At 48.5% G+C, this 20986-nt stretch overlaps 1 protein-coding gene across 1 annotated transcript in view; it reads right to left on the bottom strand.

Annotated features, from left to right (window-relative positions):
• Positions 1-20986, bottom strand: part of LOC138268125 (enoyl-CoA delta isomerase 2-like) — a 1004455-nt gene that overhangs the window by 661843 nt on the left and 321626 nt on the right. The gene's annotated exons all lie outside the window — the stretch shown is intronic.

Here is a 20986-nt window from a genome sequence, read left to right as displayed (position 1 = left end):
ATCAGCCAACTGAAGCTTGGAGTCCACGTCTTAATCCTGTGCACAAGTGGGAGAAGATTTAGCACATCAGGTCTCCCCAAAGGCCTGTTCACTTCTGTTCTTCTGCAGGTCTAAAGAATGTTCTTAAGAGCTGTGGGGGAGATACTTCTCTTGTGGAATTTACTAGCCAGTAACTGGATATGACTCCTGGACACTAAATATCCTATTAGAGAAAAGTACCAGGCCCACCCTTCCCACATTTTCAGCACATCCTGTTTGAATTACTGCAAACAATTCCACAATGCACTATTCTAAGGCAAATCCAACATGGCAGAATCTTTCAGCTCTGGAAAAGAGATTGTGGGGGTCATTCTGACCCCCGCCGGCGGCGGAAGCCGCCCGCCTGGCGGGAACCGCCAGAAGACCGTACCGCGGTCAAAAGACCGCGGCGGTCATTCTGACTTTCCCGCTGGGCTGGCGGGCGACCGCCAAAAGGCCGCCCGCCCGCCCAGCGGGAAAGCACCAGCAACGAGGAAGCCGGCTCCGAATGGAGCCGGCGGAGTTGCTGCTGTGCGACGGGTGCAGTTGCACCCGTCGCGATTTTCAGTGTCTGCTAGGCAGACACTGAAAATCAATGTGGGGCCCTGTTAGGGGGCCCCTGCAGTGCCCATGCCATTGGCATGGGCACTGCAGGGGCCCCCAGGGGCCACACGACACCCGTTCCCGCCAGCCTGGTTCTGGCGGTGAAAACCGCCAGAACCAGGCTGGCGGGAAGGGGGTCGGAATCCCCATGGCGGCGCTGCTTGCACCGCCACTGTGGAGGATTCACAGGGGCAGGGGAAAACCGGCGGGAAACCACTGGTTTCCCTTTTCTGACCGCAGCTTTACCGCTGCGGTCAGAATTGCCCTTGATGCACCGCCAGCCTGTTGGAGGTGCATCCTCCAACCCCGGCCTGGCGGTCCATGACCGCCAGGGTCGGAATGACCCCCTGTGTGCCCACCCTGGGTGAGTATAGAGTAATGAGCAGTCCCCTCCACTTCAGCTATGTGAAACTTGTTTTGGTGCCAGCTCTCCCTCCCACTAGCCTATTGTCAAACTGGTGACAAATGGCTTAAGAAACAAAAAGCTTCCTTCCTCAGGTTTCCCTTTATGCCACTTAACTATAAAAGGGCAGGCCTCACCATGGCCCCTCTCAAGTTAATGAAGTTCCAGAACCCTCCTCAGCTGTCCTTCCTAGACTGAGAGGAGTCACATTACCCACCGAAAAGGTCTTCCTGTTAAAAGGCTTTAACCTTTTTACTGCTCTGAGAGATGTTTTCATACCTCCTTTAGGAGAAGAGCTGACAGGGCCTAGCTGCTGCCTAATGCTAATTATCGTACTTGAGCTTCAGGCAGTTATAATTTACATTTCCAAAAGTCCAATTTCCTAAATATGAATTAAAAATCCGACATCACCAATGAATTGGATTTTAGTAAATATTAAAATTAGGGGTTTGAGTGGGCGTGGCCAAAGGGCAGATCTGTTCCGCTTAAGCTTCAGATATTGAGCCTCCACCATGCTATCCTGCCCCTCAACTTTCTATGATGGCATGCTGCACAGAGAAGCAGAATCTGTATGGAGAATGATGAGGAGGCTGGCAGACAACAAACTCTCTTCCACAGCCCTCAATTTAAGAGATTAGGGCTGGCACTTGCACCCAGCATGCCTCAGCAAGATGGCGGCTGCGGCTCAGGATCACCCACTTTAACCCACAAAGCGGTGGTGAGAATTTGCTCCTTGCGGGGCTCCAAAGGCCCACCCAAGACCTCTTTATGTAGCTGGCGGCTCTTGGCCTGGAGGAGGATGTGGTCCAGAGGGCCATGGATGGTTGTCAAGAACCCTTCGATGTGCTTATGACTGTGCGGTGGAGCCGGGTGTGAGCAGCAATCCCACCCAGTGCATAGGCCTTGCATAATCTGTTTCTGCGATGGCCACGGAGAAGGCAGGACCCAAGTGGTTGCATTAACCCAGGTTCACCTGTGCCTTTGTCCATAGCCTCTCACTACCACGCACTCCACAGCTCGGGTGCTTGTGCAATCCTTGATGCCCCACTCCCCCATAGAACCTATCCGTCCAATACTGCTGCGTTTAGGAGCCCTACACAGGCTGCAAGGGTAATACACCCCTTCACCGGAGAGCACAAGTGGCTCTAAACTTGCTGATTCCTCTGAGGGAGGGCATCTGCTAAATCGGTTGCTGCCAGCCAGCACTTGTCCGCCCTTGGTACTGCTGCAGCCTTGTTGAAAGCTGAGAAATTTCTACTGGACATGCTGAGATGCCCCCCAACACGCTGTGCAGAATTTCACGCCATATTAATCAAACTCCACAGGTTCGGTTCATATGGCTGCCATTGGGATGAAGCTCCTCTCAAGTTCTGAGGCCAGTGGCCATTGCTCCTAGCCCCACCATCTTGATAGGACATCATGACTTCCACAAAGGCTAGGCCACATAAAAACTCCACCATTAAAAAAATGCTTTAGACCCCCATGGCTGAGCGGAATGCAAACCAGGAGACCCTGACAACTGCCCCTGCAACCAGTGCTGAGGATGTTCTGGATAGCATGCTGCAGGCACCTGTTACTAAACTACACATTCAAGAGCTCCTTGCAGAGTTTTGAAAGGACATGACAGCATGGTGCCACAACATGATCAAAGCAATCCTTGACCGCTCAGTCAGAGGCACGCCATAAAGATTTGATGGACAAAGTGGATGACCTGGAAAATCGTTCCAGATGAAATAACATCAGGGAGAGAGTGTCATGTGAGGTCACTACAATGGACCTGGAGGATTGCATGCAAGCACTGTTCCTCCACATCCTACAAAACCCCTGGCCCCAACCCAGCCACTTGGATCGAACATGCAGGCTGAACTCAGCATATCAACAACGCAACAATTTGACTCCGGATATGCTCAAAGAGAGTTTGGCAACCCAACCTCAGCAATGCACACAAAGAGCTTGGAGGGCATGAAACACCCCCAGTGGAGGAGCAGGGGAATGGAGAGGGATCCAGTGCTCTTTGGGAACGACCCAACCCCAGCAATACACGCAAGGAGCACAAGCAGAAGCAACAGCGAAGGGAATAAGAGGAACGCACAGCTAATGAGGACTGAGAAACCCTGATCTACATCTCATACTTTCAGGCCTAAGCCCTAACACTTCATCAGAAGGCTCTACCCAGAATTAACACTTCTAGCATCTACCCCTAACTGCACAAGATGCGTACCTGGCAAGCTCTTTGACTTAACTGATGGATGCTGACTGCTGACTTGCTTGAAGAAGACATTTCATCTGAAGAGTACCAGATGGTCATACACAGTTTAGCGAGCTGCAAGGCAACCAGCCCAGGCGGTTTTCCAATTTCTTTTTATAAGGCATTCATGCATATCATCACCACACCACTCACAGCATTTTTTATTGCTATCCCCACAAATGGGGTGGTCATGGGAACAATACGGGAATCACACTTAACACTCCTGTTAAAAGTGGGAAGGACCTGAACATGCTCGGCATACTGTCCAATCGTGTTCCTGAACACGGACGTGAAAGTCTTTGCATCTGTGTTGGTCTCATGACTGCACACAGTCTGGGCTAGGAATCGCAATACTGGTGATAACATCAGATTGGTGACCTCCTTGATGGAGAGAACTGAAAGAGCCTGAATTTCACTTGTCCTTCTCTCACACAACATGGAGAAGACTTTTGATAGGGCAGACTTACAGAACATAATCAAGGTCCCTGTAAGACCCCTTTAGGCCCCCCACATGAAACGATTCATACTGGCACATTTTCAGCCAACGATCACACAAATTAAAGTTATGGCAAATATTCCCCTTCAGATCCCTATCTCTAGGTGCACCATACAGGGCTGTCCCATCTTCCTGCTGATTTTTGCACTCACAATGGACCCTTCATTCAAAACATACAGAATAATCCAATCCTACAGGGGCTACTAGTAGACACACACAGGTTTAAGTCAGTGGTATACGCGGATAAAGTCTTATTATTTCTCACCGAGCCTGGAGTCTTGGTACCTGCCTTGATGGAAGAGATATATAACAGACAAAAAATTGGTCAAAAAAGGGGGAAGTGTATGCCTTGACTTCAATGGCCGATCTAGACTACTGAGAAAAGGAACCTTTTCGTTCAATATGGTATCTTTAAATTAATTAATATTTTTTATTTATTTGCAAAACATTGTTATCCTTTTCATTTAGAACAGATATAACTGTTATAAAAACTTGTAATTTTTAGATTCTAGGTGCTCCTATAATAACAGCGCAGTTAAGGTGAATATTATGGTGCAGAAAGTGTTATATACAACATATACAAAAATGTGGTTAAAAACAAGCAGTGGTCTTCCATAAGACTCCTTAAATCCCGGAGTCTTGAAGTCACCTTATATTTTTACATCAATCCACATCAAATTTTTGTCAGTGTTTTGACCCTCTATACAGACATAAATCAGTAACGGGTCATCATCCAGACTGGAAGATTCTCTATACTGGTAGCACCTATTCGTTCAAAGATTTTTTACATTATTCTTCAAAATTGTTTCTTGATGGTAGTTTCAAACACTACTAGTCCTTTTCATCGGCCCCAAACTACTTGGCAAACAACGATCTGTTTGTCTTTAAACTTCAGCCTTTGCAGCAATATGAAACGTCGTGCCTTTGCCTCATACACCTTATTTGGGCCCATATTTATACTTTTTGACGCTAAACTGCGCTAACGCAGTTTAGCGTCAAAAAATTTAGCGCCGTCTAACGCCATTCTGAAGCGCCATGCGGGCGCCGTATTTATGGAATGGCGTTAGCCGGCGCTAGCAGACCGGCGCTGCCTGGTGTGCGTGGAAAAAAAACACGTAGACCAGGCAGCGCCGGCGTAGGGGGAAAATGGCGTTAGGGCGTCTTAAAATGGGGCAAGTCAGGTTGAGGCAAAAAAATCACCTCAACCCGATTTGCGCCATTTTTTTCGACGCCCAGACGCCATTTAAATGACTCCTGTCTTAGTAAAGACAGGAGTCATGCCCCCTTGCCCAATGGCCATGCCCAGGGGACTTATGTCCCCTGGGCATGGTCATTGGGCATAGTGGCATGTAGGGGGGCACAAATAAGGCCCCCCTATGCCACCAAAAAAATTTAAAAATAAAAAAAATAATACTTACCTGAACTTACCTGAATGTCCCTGGGGTGGGTCCCACCATCCTTGGGTGTCCTCCTGGGGTGGGCAGGGGTGGCAGGGGGGGTCCCTGGGGGCAGGGGAGGGCACCTGTGGGCTCATTTTGAGCCCACAGGCCCCTTAACGCCTACCCTGACCCAGGCGTTAAATAATGGCGCAAATGCGGGGTTTTTTGACCCGCCAACTCCCGGGCGTGATTTTTGCCCGGGAGTATAAATACGACGCATTTGCGTCGCCGTCATTTTTTTAGACGGGAACGCCTTCCTTGCATCTCATTAACGCAAGGAAGGCGTTCACGCCCAAAAATGACGCTATTTGCCCATACTCTGGCGCTAGACGCGTCTAACGCCAAAGTATAAATATGGCGTTAGTTTTGCGCCGAATTTGCGTCGAAAAAAAAGACGCTAATTCGGCGCAAACGGAGTATAAATACGGGCCTTGGTATCTGTTAAGACGCGCTGGAAGACGCCGACTTGCATCCTGATGGAAGAGTTATCACTCATTATTGATTGCTCAGGCTTCCTGGTAAACTATGCTAAATCTTGCAGCATGCATATATCGGCCAATGTAAAACACACCCATGTGGTATTGATTTAATACAGCTTTACCTGGACACAGGAATTGATGAAATACCTTGCCATCAACCTACCATACTCCTCAGCTGATGTGTTTCAGTGCAACATCTCACCCCTACTGTAAGTGTTGTACAAAGATATCAACCGCTGGCGCAAACTCGAGATCTCATGGGTGGAGAGGCTCACTTCTGTGAAAATGAATTTCTTCCCTCGACTTCTCTAAGCAGCACAGATTCTCCTGCTACATTTCCCAAAGCCTATCCTTCAATGTATCCAGACTAAACTCCTCTCTTCTGTTTGGAAGACCCAATGCCAGAGGGTAGCGAGAAACAATCTATATAGGCAGACAACAGAGAAAGGGTTGTGCTTCCTCATTACAGAGGCTTACATACAGACAGACCAATTGTGTGGACTGGAATCACAGCCCTAACGGCAATGGCTGGGTGGCGGTTGAGTAGCACTTTTCTCAAACGCTACTACAAACACTTCTTTGGTTCCCTCACAGAGCTTTCATGGGAGATGTCACTCCTCGACACAACACAGAATCTTTTAGACAACTGGTGTCATACGATATGCAGTTAGGGCTCCACAACATACCTTTCACTGCTCACTCCTATAGTACATAACCCAAACTTTCCACAAAGACTACTGAATCACCACTTCGGAGATTGAAATGGTTGCAGCCCCTCAGTCCTGGGTGACCTCATTAGGATTGGGAGCTGCTCACCCATGAGGAAGTGCAGAAGGGGCAGTGACTTACAAGAGCAGATGATTTCAGAATCATCCAACTTGTACAGTAGACAGGTTCCAGGGTAGTGCGAGACAAAGTGTCTGAGAAAAGACCCCGCTGGTGACTCTATCTGCAAACAGGGTTCTGCAAAAATGAATCAAGTGATTGCAGTCGGCATTATCAGATACTGGCCCCAAACCTTAACCCAGTTACATCTGCCGATCAGAGAGAGACTTGGGCATGAGGATATCTGATGACATGTGGAATAAAATCTGGTGGAAGGCCACTACATCATCCTTATGTACAACACATAAGAACAATGCCTATAAGCTTCCAACTAGGCAGTACCTCTCCCAAAAACGACTTAAGACTATTTTCAAGAGCACTGAGATTTTCTGGATAAATTGTGGTGAGATGGGCACTTGTTTCCATATGTGGTGGTCCCGTACACAAGTTTAACATTACTGGTCTGCCATTGTTTCCCAGATTAGGGCCATATTAGGGATCATTCTCTCATTACAGCCCTGAATGCTCCTCCTGGGTGACCTTGAAGAGACCAGTGTATATTCATGGACCACCCCCCAGGGGAAACTCATCACTCACCTGCCTTTGGGGCCCAGATGACCCTGGCACATTTCTGGAAACAGCCCACCACCCTGCATTTGTCTGTGTAGTGGGGAAAGGTGTGGTCCATCTACACACTTGAAAAATTGACCGCAATACTATGAGACCGGATGGAGAAATTTGAAGCCACTTGACTTCTATTTCGAGCTTTTATCAAATGTGATAGTCTATTGGTCACTGACCATGGTCAAATGTCAGAACTGATAAATAAAGATGTCCTTCCTTGCATGGATTCCAGTCCTAGCAACGCTTCCCTCTTTCAGCAACCGTTCTCTGTATCATAGAAACCATAACTCATATTATTAGCAAAATGTGACCATGCGTGACGAATTTCTATGAACAATGTTTTAAAAACCTCAAAAATAAAGTGGTTAAAAAATAGCGGCTCAAAATAGTGGCTTGATTACCTCTGTAGCTTATTGAATCCAAAGGCACCCAACTTATTATTTTATTCTAAACTTTACTTTTTCTCATAGGACAGCTGCAGGGCTTTCTCTTGAAAACTGCTTTTTTGGGCTGATCACTCTAGGTAGATACCAGCATTACATTTTGTCATGTACCACTTTTAAATACTAGGCACCCCACCCTGTGGGCTACAAGGTCTACTTAGGCATGTTTTATTTAGGTTTATTAAGTAGGGTTCTTTCCTACTACAAAGGGTTATTTTGACAGATTTGCCAGAAGATTTACAAGCTCCACCAGTCAAGCTCCACAGGTACCTGAGGCCATGTTTTCTTTGTTACTCTAGTGGATTGCTTAATGAGTGTTGAATGTCATTTGGGCTTTATCCAAAATGAATATGTTTTCACGGGTCTGAACACATACACTAGGGTCTTTTAGTGCCCCAGTTTGCAAATTTCAATAACCAGCAATACCTGTCAGCCAAAATAAGGGGGGGCTGCAAACAAAAGATGCACTATTTCACAAGCTGCCATTTTCATTTGTTTTCAGTCTTCTTATTTTTTTCTATATGCTCACCGACTACTTTGTCAAACGCGTTTGGGTGTGTGTGTGATTGTTGAATAGTCTATTTTACTGGAGATGTTTGTGCCAGGGGCACTTTAATGTTAATCCAATTTCCATGTGTTAGCAACGTTTATGGGACCCTTCAGTTTTGCAGGTTATTATCCCCACTAACATTGGGGCATGATGTTGCCAGCTCTGACCTCATATTTTAGTTAATTTCAGATTTTATTTTATTTTTAACGTATTTAGTCAAGTTTTTCAGACCTTGCCTTTGCTCTCTTATCAATCCTATGGGCACCGTAGGGACTCCAAATATTATTTCTCATTCAACAATTCCTTTCCAAAAATGTCTGCCATTAGCCTGTTGACCCATGTTTATGATTATTTGAATTAATATAATCCTTTTTTGCCAGCCTCAACCTTCCCCTCATATTGATCCCATTGCCTATGAAGGGACGCCAGATAATGTTTCTCATTTCAAATGTTTTCTTAGTGAAATGTTCTGCCATGGTGATTGGGCCAAATGGGCCATGGGTGTAGACTTTATACTTATCTAACAAAATGAAGAAGTATCTGTCTTAGCTTTAACTCATGTTTATTTACAAATATTCATAAGACATCCTGAAAGAAAGAATAGAGCATAACACAGATACTCTGCCTGAGACAAATGGATATCTAGGCTTTAGCTGACAGGCTGTAGTATACAAGGTTTAGTATGTGCAAGAATCTCAAAGCAGTACGAAGGTTAACTTAGCTTAGCTGATGTGTGTGTACAAATGTGAAGACTTGTATTTCTCTGAGAACGACCTAAATGTGTATGTAGCCTTTGTCAACATGCATTTTGCCAAGGATATTCAAAACGGGTTAAAAATATTGTTCATGTTTCTCTAGTTAGTTTACCAAGGTTAAGAACATTTTCAGGAGGGGACAGAACACCCTGCCATGTTTTGAGCTTATACCACCATTGATAAGTATGGAAATGTCTGGTGGGACGTTCACAACATTGAATAGGTTCAAAGGGACAAGTGGAGGAGACATCTGTTGTACATGGGCACAGCCAAATTAACAGAAATAGAGCCATCCAGCAAGATTACATCATAGTCTACCCATTGGATCCAAGAGAACGACTGCCAACTTATTATTCATAAAAGGCTGTAGCAAAATACATCTGTGGGAGTTTGGCACAGTATTGTGCATACCTCTTTGCTGCCCGAACAGTGTCTATCCTTTTGCCGTGGTGCTAGCCGAGAACGGTAGCCAGGGATCTCCGGCATTGCTTAGAAGGGACGTAGGAGATCCTATCTGTATTTTCTCCTCTATGTTGTTATTGTTTGATTATTCTTTAAGTGCATGTAACCGCTTTATGAGATCACCTGTACTTTTTTGACATTGATGATATTTCACGAGTTATTGCTGCTATCAATTAAACTCAATTGAAACTTTATTTACAGTCACTGTTTCCAGTTATTTCCACATCGGTTATATTCACACTTGCGTGCATCAAGAAGAACATATTGGGCTAGATGTGGCTATCTGTGCACACCTGTCCAAGACACAGGCCTCCTCATTTTAACAGGTTTCCTGACTCTCCTGCAACCTGCTTGATCAGCGTGGGTTCTTATCATATTTTTGAAAATGTGGGGGCATTATTGTCCAATAACACTGACAGTCATTTAGTCCTTACCAGAGTCATCTTGCCAAATGTCGCTGGTTAAGGTTAAGGTTATTGTGCCTAAAGGAGTCTCAGAACCTACACACTCCCTAAATGAGTTGGTATCAGCCTCCCACTAAGCCTCAGCTACATTGAGAATAGTAGTTGTAGTTAATTGAGGACAATTTATGAGATGAGTCAAGCCTCCTTCCTCCTCACAATGGAGACTCTCTTAGATAATCTTTACCTTAGTAGTGAATGCAGAGTCTCTTAGTCTTGGATCTACACCACCTTTCCCGTCTTCTCTCTTCCTTGTTTTGACGGACAAAATGTAATTTAACTATAACATTCTATGATAGCTCTGGTCAGCTGCTCCATCAGTATAAAAGGTGGCACAGTTGCACTAGAATGCTAATAACCACGACCTCATAGTCTCACAGCCACAACCTCCATAGATAACATAACACAATATTCTCTCCCAATATCGGCCCAGCTGGATGAAAGCGAAAGTATATCTCTGAACAAACACTACAAATTTCTCGTGTAACTCGGTTTCACCTGAAACAAACAAATACTATGTGAAAATGTCACTCATGTTAAATGAAACTTACTTTTAAATAATGCAATCCCATGCTCCCATCTTGTCTTTTTCTTCGAGGCCTTTCGTTAATATATTTCATTTTGTGAGTTATTTTCATATTTTCCAGAAAATGTGTCGGAACACAATTTTCTGAACAGCTTTAATAACGCCAGTTCCCATGTTCCTCTAGCTTTCATTATATCCAGGGCTACTGGAACTATATATTTTTTGCATACGTATGGATTTGCCACATTTTCTTCAGACTCCATCATCTGATGCATAATCTCCAGATTTGAACAACAAAATGTCTTTCTAGTTAAAATGGATCAAAAGTTACTAAAAAGACAGCAAACTATGTTGCAACACAGGGGTAGCTTCATGGCAAAGGTTGACTAGACACCTTTCTCCTGCTTATTGCTGTATTTGAGTGTTAATATGATGAACGCTTTTACCAGACAGTGTTACCATGTGTACAAATTACAACATAATGGTAAATCTATCACAAATTGTGACAGATGACTCGGCTTAATTTGTTTATTAGTCAACCATGCTATGTAATTTGGTCCTCACCATCAGATAATTCCAGTATCCCTTATTATATTTCACTTTCCACGTTTTTGTTGTTGTAATTTTTTATTATTAATAGTATGAACACATTTTAATACAGCTTTAATAGACAAAGGGTAGCAATTCCCGTACATTAGAGTCTGGAAGCTGCACAAACTTCGTCTCATGTGAAACTGGGTGGACTAGACATGTTCAACAGTATCTGCAAACAGTGACGAAAAGAGATGAAAAGAGAGGGTAGCGGGTGGAGGGGCGGCTAATAATAGTAGTGGGAGAACGAGTACCGCAGGGGGGTAGGGGCAGATATGGGGCATAGGCCTTAGGGCAGTATGCTTTTAGAGGGGATATCATACACTATGTTTGGGTTGCGGTCCGGGACATGTTCGCCTCTCGCGGTTATGGAACCCCTGTGCGTGGCTTCCCCCGCCATTGAGGATCAGTGTGTTTGGAGGTTCGGTAGTACACGGGCAAGCGGATCAGTCCTGAATCAGAACCTATTGCATGGGGCAGACTGAAGGAGAGGGCAGGAGTATCCTGGCTCTTGGTCATCCCTGAAGAGATGCTCACGAAGGTCTTTGTGGGAAAGGTGGGACAACCTCATCTTTTTTGGTTTTTGCCTGGAGAGGGAAGGGAGGATAGGAGTGAAGAAGGGGGGGAAGGAGAAAAGAAAAAGGAGGAGATAGGCAAGATGTAAGAGAGAGACAGAGAGAAGACGGGGATGGTGTCGGAGAGACAAAAGGGGGCAAAATAGGGGGGAGGGGGAAGCGGAGGGGAGGGGGGAGGGGACTGGGTGGTTGATGACGGTGTCACCAGAGTATCAACTCTAAGTAGATCCTATGGGTGGTTGATGACGGTGTCCCCAGAGTATCAACACTAAGTAGATCCTAAGTAATTCCACCTACTGGGTGAATGGGAATGGGGATGGGGGAGAGATGGAAGAAACTGAGGTGGGCTCTAAGACAGATAAAGGAAAAGAGGGAGAGCAAGAGAAAGAAAGAGAGAGGGATATGGAATGGAGAGAGGAAGGGAGCCGGACTGGCAGCTATGCGAGTCATCGCCACCATCCAATCCTCAGGCTTTGGGGGGGTAATTGATCTCCAGTGCCGTAAGATACATATTTTCACAGTTGCCAGTGCTGTATGTAGCTGTCTTCTCTGCGGTCATGATAGGGCCGGGAGGGAGTCCATGTCGTGAAGCATGATAAGATTTGGGGGTAAGGAGGTTGGGAGCGACATGGAGTCTGCCAGAGTACGTTCCATGGCCCTCCATAAAGGCCGGACCGATGAGCAACCGCTGAGGATATGAAGAAAATAACAGTGTTTCTCTATGCAGCGCCAGCAGTCTGCATGTGGAAGAAGGCCGATCATGGGCAATTTCACTGGGGTCCAGTACCAATCGTGAAGTATCTTGAAAAGACAGAGGCCCGTATTTATACTTTTTGACGCTAAACTGCGCTAACGCAGTTTAGCGTCAAAAAGTTTTGCGCCGGCTAACGCCATTCTGAAGCACCATGCGGGCGCCGTATTTATTGAATGGCGTTAGCCGGCGCTAGCAGACCGGCGCTGCCTGGTGTGCGTGAAAAAAAAACACGTACACCAGGCAGCGCCGGCATTGGGGAAAATGGCGTTAGGGCGTCTTAAAATGGTGCAAGTCAGGTTGACGCCAAAAAATCGCCTCCACCCCATTTGCGCCATTTTTAACGACGCCCAGACGCCATTTACATGACTCCTGTCTTAGTAAAGACAGGAGTCATGCCCCCTTGCCCAATGGCCATGCCCAGGGGACTTATGTCCCCTGGGCATGGTCATTGGGCATTGAGGCATGTAGGGGGGCACAAATCAGGCCCCCCATGCCAAAAAAAAAAAAAAAATTATACTTACCGGAACTTACCTGAATGTCCCTGGGATGGGTCCCTCCATCCTTGGGTGTCCTCCTGGGGTGGGCAAGGGTGGCAGGGGGGGTCCCTGGGGGCATGGGAGGGCAGCTGTGGGCTCATTTTGATCCCACAGGTCCCTTAACGCCTGCCCTGACCCAGGCGCTAAAATCCGGCGCAAATGCGGGGTTTTTTGCCCCGCCCACTCCCGGGCGTGATTTTTGCCCGGGAGTATAAATACGACGCATTTGCGTCGCAGTCATTTTTTTAGACGGGAACGCCTACCTTGCATCTCATTAACGCAAGGAAGGCGTTCACGCAAAAAAATGACGCTCTTTCCTCCTACTTTGGCGCTAGACGCGTCTAACGCCAAAGTATAAATATGGCGTTAGTTTTGCGCCGAATTTGCGTCGAAAAAAACGACGCAAATTCGGCGCAAACGGAGTATAAATATGCCCCAGAATTTTAAGCAGGCTTATTGTGTGCCTCTGTCCAATGCCTCCACCATATCTGTCCAATCCTCCACATCAATGGCCCGCCATAGGCGGGTTTACCATTGTAGGCGTAATTTGTCCAGGACAGGTTGTGATGTATAGGTGACTCGTGATGACCTCGTATAGGGGAGCCATTATACCTTTGTGTTTCCCCCATGTCTTCAGGTAACATACTACGGGCGAGGGTTGTAATGGCAGTGTGCTGGCGCAGGCAATGCTGAAGTTGTAGGTATTTCCATTCCTGTTTGGGATGGAGGTGGAATTCCTCCTGTAGCCTGACGAAGGGTTTGTGCTTGCCGTCCTGGGCTAGATGGTCGATGTCGGCTTCCTTCCACTGTGGCCTGTTAATAGCCGTTCCACCTATCCACAGACTGTCATTATGCCACAAGTGGGCCTGGAGGAAGGGGTGTACCCCAGGAGATGGTGGGCCCTCTGCCATGCCGCGCATGTCGCCTTCAGGATCAGATTCAGATCACTAGGGGATGTGGGACTCATATGGTAGAGCCAGTCAAGGCCTCCACTATGGGAAAGCAGTTCCTTCTCCATGTTTACCCACTGTGGTGATTCTGTGGGGTCGGACAGGGTAGCGACTAGTGGCGACAGGTGGAGGGCTAGAGTGTAATGCTCCACAGAGGAAAGTCCCATTCCTCCATAGGATCTGCGTGCCATTAATTTGGCTGATGCCAGTCGTTGATGTGCAGAGCCCCACACAAAAGCCCTGATTGCTGCATCAATCGATCTCAATGTGGCGAGAGGTGTCTGAAGGGGTAGGAGACCTAAAACATAGGTGAAGCGCAGCACCGTGACCATCCTTACATCCTGTATCTTGCCCCACATGGAGAGGCCTAGTTGAGCCCATTTGTCGAAATCAAGTCTCATGCGTGCAATGAGGGGATCCAGGTTGTCTACCACCATACGCTCTAGGCCACGATTAACTAATGCTCCTAAATATTTGAGGTGTTTCGGGGTCGACCAGAATGGGAAGCCCAGAAGCACAGATTTCGTCGTCATCCGTGAGAGAGGACGGGCCTCACTTTTGTCCCAGTTCACCCGATAGCCGGAGAGGGGTGCGAAGTTGTCAATGATCTCCACTAGGGCAGGCAATGAGCGCTCTAAGTCGGTTAATGTTAGCAGGACGTCATCAGCGTATGAATAAAGTTTAGAGGTGCAGTTCGGCAGATGAAAGCCCGCTATCAGGGGGGAGGCGTGTATGGCAGCCGCCAGCGGCTCCAACGCCAACAGAAACAAAAGGGGCAGTAAGGGACACCCCTGCTGGGTTCCTCTGCAGACAGGAAAGGGATCTGAAAGAAAACCCCCACAGTTGAACCGTGCTGTAGGGTGCTCGTACAGCAATCGAACTTTGGAAATAAACTGGTCACCTAATCCAAATTTTGTCAGTGTTGCAAATAAATACGGCCATTCTATGCGATCAAACGCTTTTTCTGCGTCTAAGGACAGTGCTAGTGCGACCTCCAGCATATTCCTAACCTCCCAGAGGCCATGGCAAACGGTACAAAGGTGATTTCTTGAGTTTCGGCCCGGTACAAAATCTACCTGCGTCTGGTGTATTAAAGATGGCATGACCTCACGCAGGCGATTCGCCAAGATACTGGCCAGTATCTTGACATCGCCGTTCAGGAGGGATATGGGTTGGTAGCTACTGCAAAGCAGAGGATCACGACCTGGTTCTGGTATAACGGCGGTGTTGGAGATCGCGCCTAATGAGCCCTTCTGACACGCCTCTGTCAGCGCATCGTGCAGGACATCTAGCATTTCTTCCCCTGCCCATTTATAGAATTCCACAGGGAATCCGTCTTCTCCGGGCGATTTGTGATAGGGGAGATCAGAGACACCCTGCAAGAGTTTATGGCGTATGATGTCCCCTCCAGTAATTTACGACCCTCATCAGAGAGTGAGGGCAAAGTAATATTACTGAGAAAGGCCTCAATCTGGGCAGGAGAGGACTGAGATACTGGAGCGTAGAGGCGACGTTAAAAGGTAGCAAATTAATTGACTATTTACTGTGGGTGTGTGAGTGTCTCTCCTGTACAAGCTTTAACAGCTGGTATAGCTAGGGTCGCCGCTCTTTGGCGGAGTTGTGCTGCTAACAAGCGGCCAGCCTTCTCCCCTGCTCGTAATGTCATCCCTGTAAGCCCTGCAGCACATATTCGGCCTGAGATGTGAATAGCTCGTACATGGCCATACGTGCGCACTCCAATCATCTACGGGTGGAGATGGAGGGTTGGTCCGAATATTGTCGCGTCAGGCGTCTGATGTCGGTTTCAGGGTCATTTGTTGTGCCATCCTGTCGTTGTTTGCCAGCGTGGCGTCGCACATCAGGTGGCCTTGTATTGTCGCCTTGGCCGCCGCCCAGGTGACCCTCTTGGATTCCACTGAGCAGAGGTTGCCTCGGATGTAGGTGGATGCATGCGCTTGCAGTTGTGCCTTCCCTTGTTGGGTTCGGTAGCGTTGGACAGCAAATCGCCATGGTTTGCGGCCCGGGGACACCAGGCCCAGCTGGACGGACAGAAGAGTTGGGGAGTGGTCCGACAAACCTCCATCTAGTATGCGAGCATCCTGTGTGTGTGCCATTATGCTGTGTGAGATAAGAAAATAATCCAAGTGGGATTGAGTGCCATGAACTGGGGACAAAAAGGTATATTCCCTATCAGCCAGTGTCAGCCTCCAGAAGTCTACCAGACTGTTGTCCTGCATTACATCAGACTGCAGAGCCCTGTCACCATTATTAGTTATGTCCAGTGTTCCGGTCCTATCTAGTATCGCCTCTCTAGCCAGGTTCCAGTCTCCCTCGATTATATATCAGGTGGCCCCTATTTCTGTCAGAAGGCGGTTGATGCACAAAAATAACTATCGTTTTGAACCGATTGGGGTGTAGACGAAGCCCACACAGAGCAAAGAGCCTCCTAATTTCAGTTTGGCGAACATGTATCACCCCTCCGGGTCGACCCATGGCTTGGTGACAGTGAGAGGTAGACTTTTTCGTAATAAGATCGCAACTCCGCACTTTTGTGGAACGCCGCCCCCTGTGTCCTGTGAGGAAGGGTTACAACTAGATAACACTGTCCCCACCCAGTCCCGCAGCAGTTTGTCGGATTCAATCCTGTCCAGGTGCGTCTCTTGGAGAAGAGCCACATCCGTCCGTTTAGTGTTGAGGTATGAGAGTATTTTCTTCTGTTTAATGAAATGAGTGAGGCCATTAACATTCCAAGAAATGACCAGTAGCAGGGTGGGTGGTGATGATGAATGTCCAGCCATGAGGGAGGACCAGAGGGTGCAGCGAGGGAGGGTATTGTTGGGAAACGGGGCAAATGTGTGGGGGAGGATAGATATCTATGAGATAGAAAGCCGAAGAGGCTACGGGTGGGGTTTATAGATGGGGTTGCTGAGGGTGGGGTGGAGCGTACAAGGGATTCCAGCTGCTGAGGAGGGGTTGACGTGGAGGGGTGGGAATGGTGGGAGGGAGGAGGGGTATATAGAAGAAAGAAGAGGGGGCAGGGTAGAAAAAGAAAATAAACAGAATTTGGAAAGACACCAGAAGGGAAGGGAGCAAGGAGGTAGGAGGGGGTGGGGGGAAACGAGGAAGGAAAGAAGGAGAGGAACAAGAAAGGAGAGAATAAGAGGGAAGAGAAGGGAGAAAAAGAAAAAGAAGAAATGGTTTGGGAGAAGAGTGGTTGAGACGAATCCAAGAGAACAGGGGTAGAAAAACAGGTCACAGCTCAGGGAGAGAAGGAGAAAAAAGGGAGGAAGGAGGGGCGGAAGGGAGCAGAACAAAAGCCCCACAAGTCCTAAACTGTAATCTGCGGGTCTAAGCCTGAACCCAAGGAGCCCCAGCGCTCGGCCAACGCCCTCCATCCGGGAGAGGGGGTGCTGCGCGGAGCTGTCTAGGCCCCTTGACATTAATGTGCCATGATCGCTGAGCCGTAATAACTCAGCATGTTAGCACCTGATAGGGATCGGAGTAGCACAGCACCGCGCTACCGGAGGGCCAGAATGACGGAGAATGCCGCGGCGAGCACAGGAGGTCACCCATAAGCGGGGTGGGGTTCAAGGAAGAGGGGGTTGGGGGGAGATCGGATGCCGTTGTGCTCAATACTGCTGCATGCGTACAGGAGAGGGGGGAGGAGAGAGCGGGAGAGAAGTGCAAAGTGTGACCAAGTAAACATTATAACAAAGATGCATCAAGAAATAGAGCAATTAAACAATTATCATTGGACTATAGGCAAACAAACTGTTGGGATACCAAGGTCGAAAGGCATGTAAGGTCCAGGACTCCAACAGTCCCAATGGGAGCTGAACAACCTTATGGACTTATTTGGTACCCATATTAAACCTGTAGGAGACCATTACAGTACAACAGTGAAACAACCAGTACAATGCAGTGATATGGATTAATACTCATCCAGCCAACGGAGCAGTGGGGAGTCGGTTGGACCGAGTCCCGGGGTCTAGGGCCACCAGCTGCTTGACTTCTTGTAGCCCAGTGATAAGCTTTGAGTTCAGGTGGGTTGTGCGGGAGGCTTCAGGGGGAGCGAGAATTGTCCCTGTCTGTCACTTGCGTGTGAAGCGCCACCACATGTAGCACCTGTCCCATGTCATCATGGCTGTTCATAAGTCTTTCCAGATCTCTTTCCCTGGGATGGAAGTCTATAGGGTGCCGGTCTGACCCCAACCCTCCGGGGGCGAGGCTTTGGGACGAAGCTTTCTGGGTCGTTGCAGGTAGATCCCGAGGTGGAGTCGGGGTGGAAGTGTCCATGGGTATGAGGCCGTCCAGAAAAGAGCATAGGTACTCAGGGTCATAGAAGTCTTTAGACACACCATTTTTCGTAATCCATATTCTCGCTGGTTCGAACAGGCCGTATTTCATCTCCATCTGGCGTAGCCCTCCTGCGCTCACTAGTCTCTTTGGAGAAGTCCGCTGATATCCGGCTCTCCTGTTCGTCCATCCGGCAGGGTCAGTGTGTGACGCAGGAGACAGGCTATGATCGGTCGGGGGAAGGTGGCCTGGCCGCATCAGGTCTCTTGGGGCCTAGTCTGTGCGCTCTTTGAAACTCCAGGAGAGGGTTGAAGGTTGTGCCAGTGAGCTTGGGTAATGTCTCCCGCAAGAACGAATGGATATCTCCGCCCTCAATGGTTTCAGGGAACCCTAGGAATCAGATGTTGTCTCTCCGGCTCCTGTCTTCTAGGTCTATCATCTTGCTGCAAAGATACAGGAGTTCCTGGTCTCGGTCCTGGGAGGAAGCAACGTGGGCTTCCACCATTGTCACCCACTGTTCTAGTCCCATCACTTGGGACTGGAAGCCTGCAATGTCCAGGCATATGGATTTTGTTTCTGCGGTCAGTGAGGCCATAGCATTGTTCATCCCCTCCAGTGTGCGACCCACCACCGAGATCTCCTGGAGGATACCGTCCATGGTTGACTCCTCTGCTAAGTCTGTCATGGTGTGGTGCCGGTCGGTCTGCTGCCCACCGGAGTGAAGCGTGGCACTTTTGAATGAAATAAGGCTTCAGAAAAAAGCAGCTGTCTTGACGGTTTGCCTGAGTTCTTGGTTGACGACCTGCCACCTGGCATCTCTGGCCCCGCGTCATGGCCGTGGTGCAGTGTTGCGATGAGGTGGAGGCTCGGATGAGCCTCACTTAAACCTGGTATTGGTCAGAGCATCCTTGCGGTGATGAGCCAGCGATATGAAGGAGGAGAAGGGGGGTCTTGGCCCTCTCAGCAGGGTGTCTGGTGGTTAGCATAGGCTTGGTGAAGCCTGTGGCACAGCCTGTGTCCAAATAGAGAGGGAGGTGAGGTTCAGCCTGAAGATGAGTAGGTGTCCGTCTGTTGGGGGGGTGAACCTGTAAGGGGAGCCCCTTTCTCCTTGCTCAGGGGTTTTAACATCCTGTACGGAGGAGAGCACTTGTTTCGCAGTATATCATGGACCGGCTCCTGACAAGTGCTGTTCTCCTCCCCACCCGCTATGCTCAGTGAGGGGGAGGGGAGGGGGTATATGGGTGACTTACGTTGTCCAATTGCTGTGGTGCAGGGCTTCCTATGAGTCTGGTGGGCCCTCAGTGTATCTGCGCAGTGGGCATGAGAACGAGGGGTTAGGGGGGCCGGAGCCACAGCTGTTATGCCAGCCTTCGACAGTGTTCGCCAGTCAGGATTATCAAGGGAGCAACCCAGAGTAGGGCTCTGCTCTGACTATGACATAGGCCTCCGTCCTTTACCCCTCTTCGCAATGTCCAACGTTTTTGGGGTCTGCTTGTCTAGGCCTCTTGATCGCCACAAGTATCAGGTGGGAGCGACCCCTGGGGTCTGGGCGCAGATCCTGTTCGGGCGTGTCTCCCCTGATAGGAGAATGCACGGGGTGCCCAGCTACCACCTCCTTTCTTCCCCCCGGTTGAGCTGGTGCGGTGTAAGCCCGGGGGCCCCCTGCTTTCAGAGGAAAGAGAGCCCCTTCAGTGGGTGGGAGTTAAATGAGGGGAGGGGAGGTGACGGCCCAAGCGGTGGGGCGACTCCCCTCCGAGCTCTCGATGCAGGGCTCATCAGTCGTGAAATTGCCTGGCGCCGGCTCAATTCCACTGTGGGCAGGGCCAGGCTGAGGAAATATGGGAGGCCGCGGCTCCAAGCTCCGCCGCAGGCCACATCCAATCGCCAGTGACTAGTAGGGGGCCGCAGGGGTGCACCGCTTGCAGGGGTCGGCCTCCCGCAGCAGCACCCCCCAGTCGTGCTTCGGTCTCTTAATGGGAGGCTCCTTGCCCCTGCTGTGCCCCCACCCCGGGCCTGAGGCCTGCCGCCTCACGGAGCCCTTCCTTCAAGCGGCCATCAGCTCTCGTGGCCAGACCACGCCCCCCACTTTCCACGTATTTGATAAGGTGTAGTCCTAGCTCCAAGTAATACGAGAATGGTTTATAGAGTAAAAGACAAATCTCAAATTCCACAGTCTTTCATAAACATCTGACAGTCACAGATATCCAAATGCATTCTCTATTATAACCACCCTCCTTCCAAGTGGTTTCACTTCTGCTATTCACACCCCTTATATAAGTCCTGGCAGGGCCAGCTTTAGCACTGGTGGCTACTGGTGCAACAATCTTGTTTTGGCAGACTCCCAGCTGTACCCAAACTCCAATAACCTCCTCCTCGGATTCCCTCATTACAAACTAGCAACAGTGCCCCTCTTCTCTCCATGGCCCCTCTCTCACATACAATTTGTGTGTTTTAAAGCGCAGGTAAAGGCTGGCTTTAGTCATCCACTCAGCTATCCATATAAAATACAGTTCTGTTCCATGCAGCAGGCATTTTAATCCGAGCGAGTCAAAACTGCCACTAGAGAAACATTCATCTCTCTATCCAGCAGGAACATTAATCACAAGAGTTATCTTTACATTTTTATGCTGCCTGAAAGCTGGACGCGCAAGGAACTGCAGCAGGTGTCCTAAAAGCGAAATGTATTGCTCAGTACAGAGCCCCTCTCTGAGATCAGTGCCCCCCTTCAGGTCAGCGCCCAGTGCGGCCGCACCAGTCCCAACCCCTTAAAACCAGCCCTGGTCCTCGGGTCAAAAACTCATCCTTTTAGCACAGACACTTCTGGTTTGTAAGTATGATCTGGTACATACATTATTTGTAAATTTAGCTTGCAAGCCATACTTATTCTTCGGGTATGAATGTGTACATAGTATTACATTATTATAATTAGATCTGATAACTTGTTTTCACTGT

Source organism: Pleurodeles waltl, chromosome 2_1 (genome assembly GCF_031143425.1).
Source record: "Pleurodeles waltl isolate 20211129_DDA chromosome 2_1, aPleWal1.hap1.20221129, whole genome shotgun sequence".
Lineage (NCBI taxonomy): Eukaryota > Metazoa > Chordata > Amphibia > Caudata > Salamandridae > Pleurodeles > Pleurodeles waltl.
This window is presented reverse-complemented; position numbering and strand designations above follow the sequence as displayed.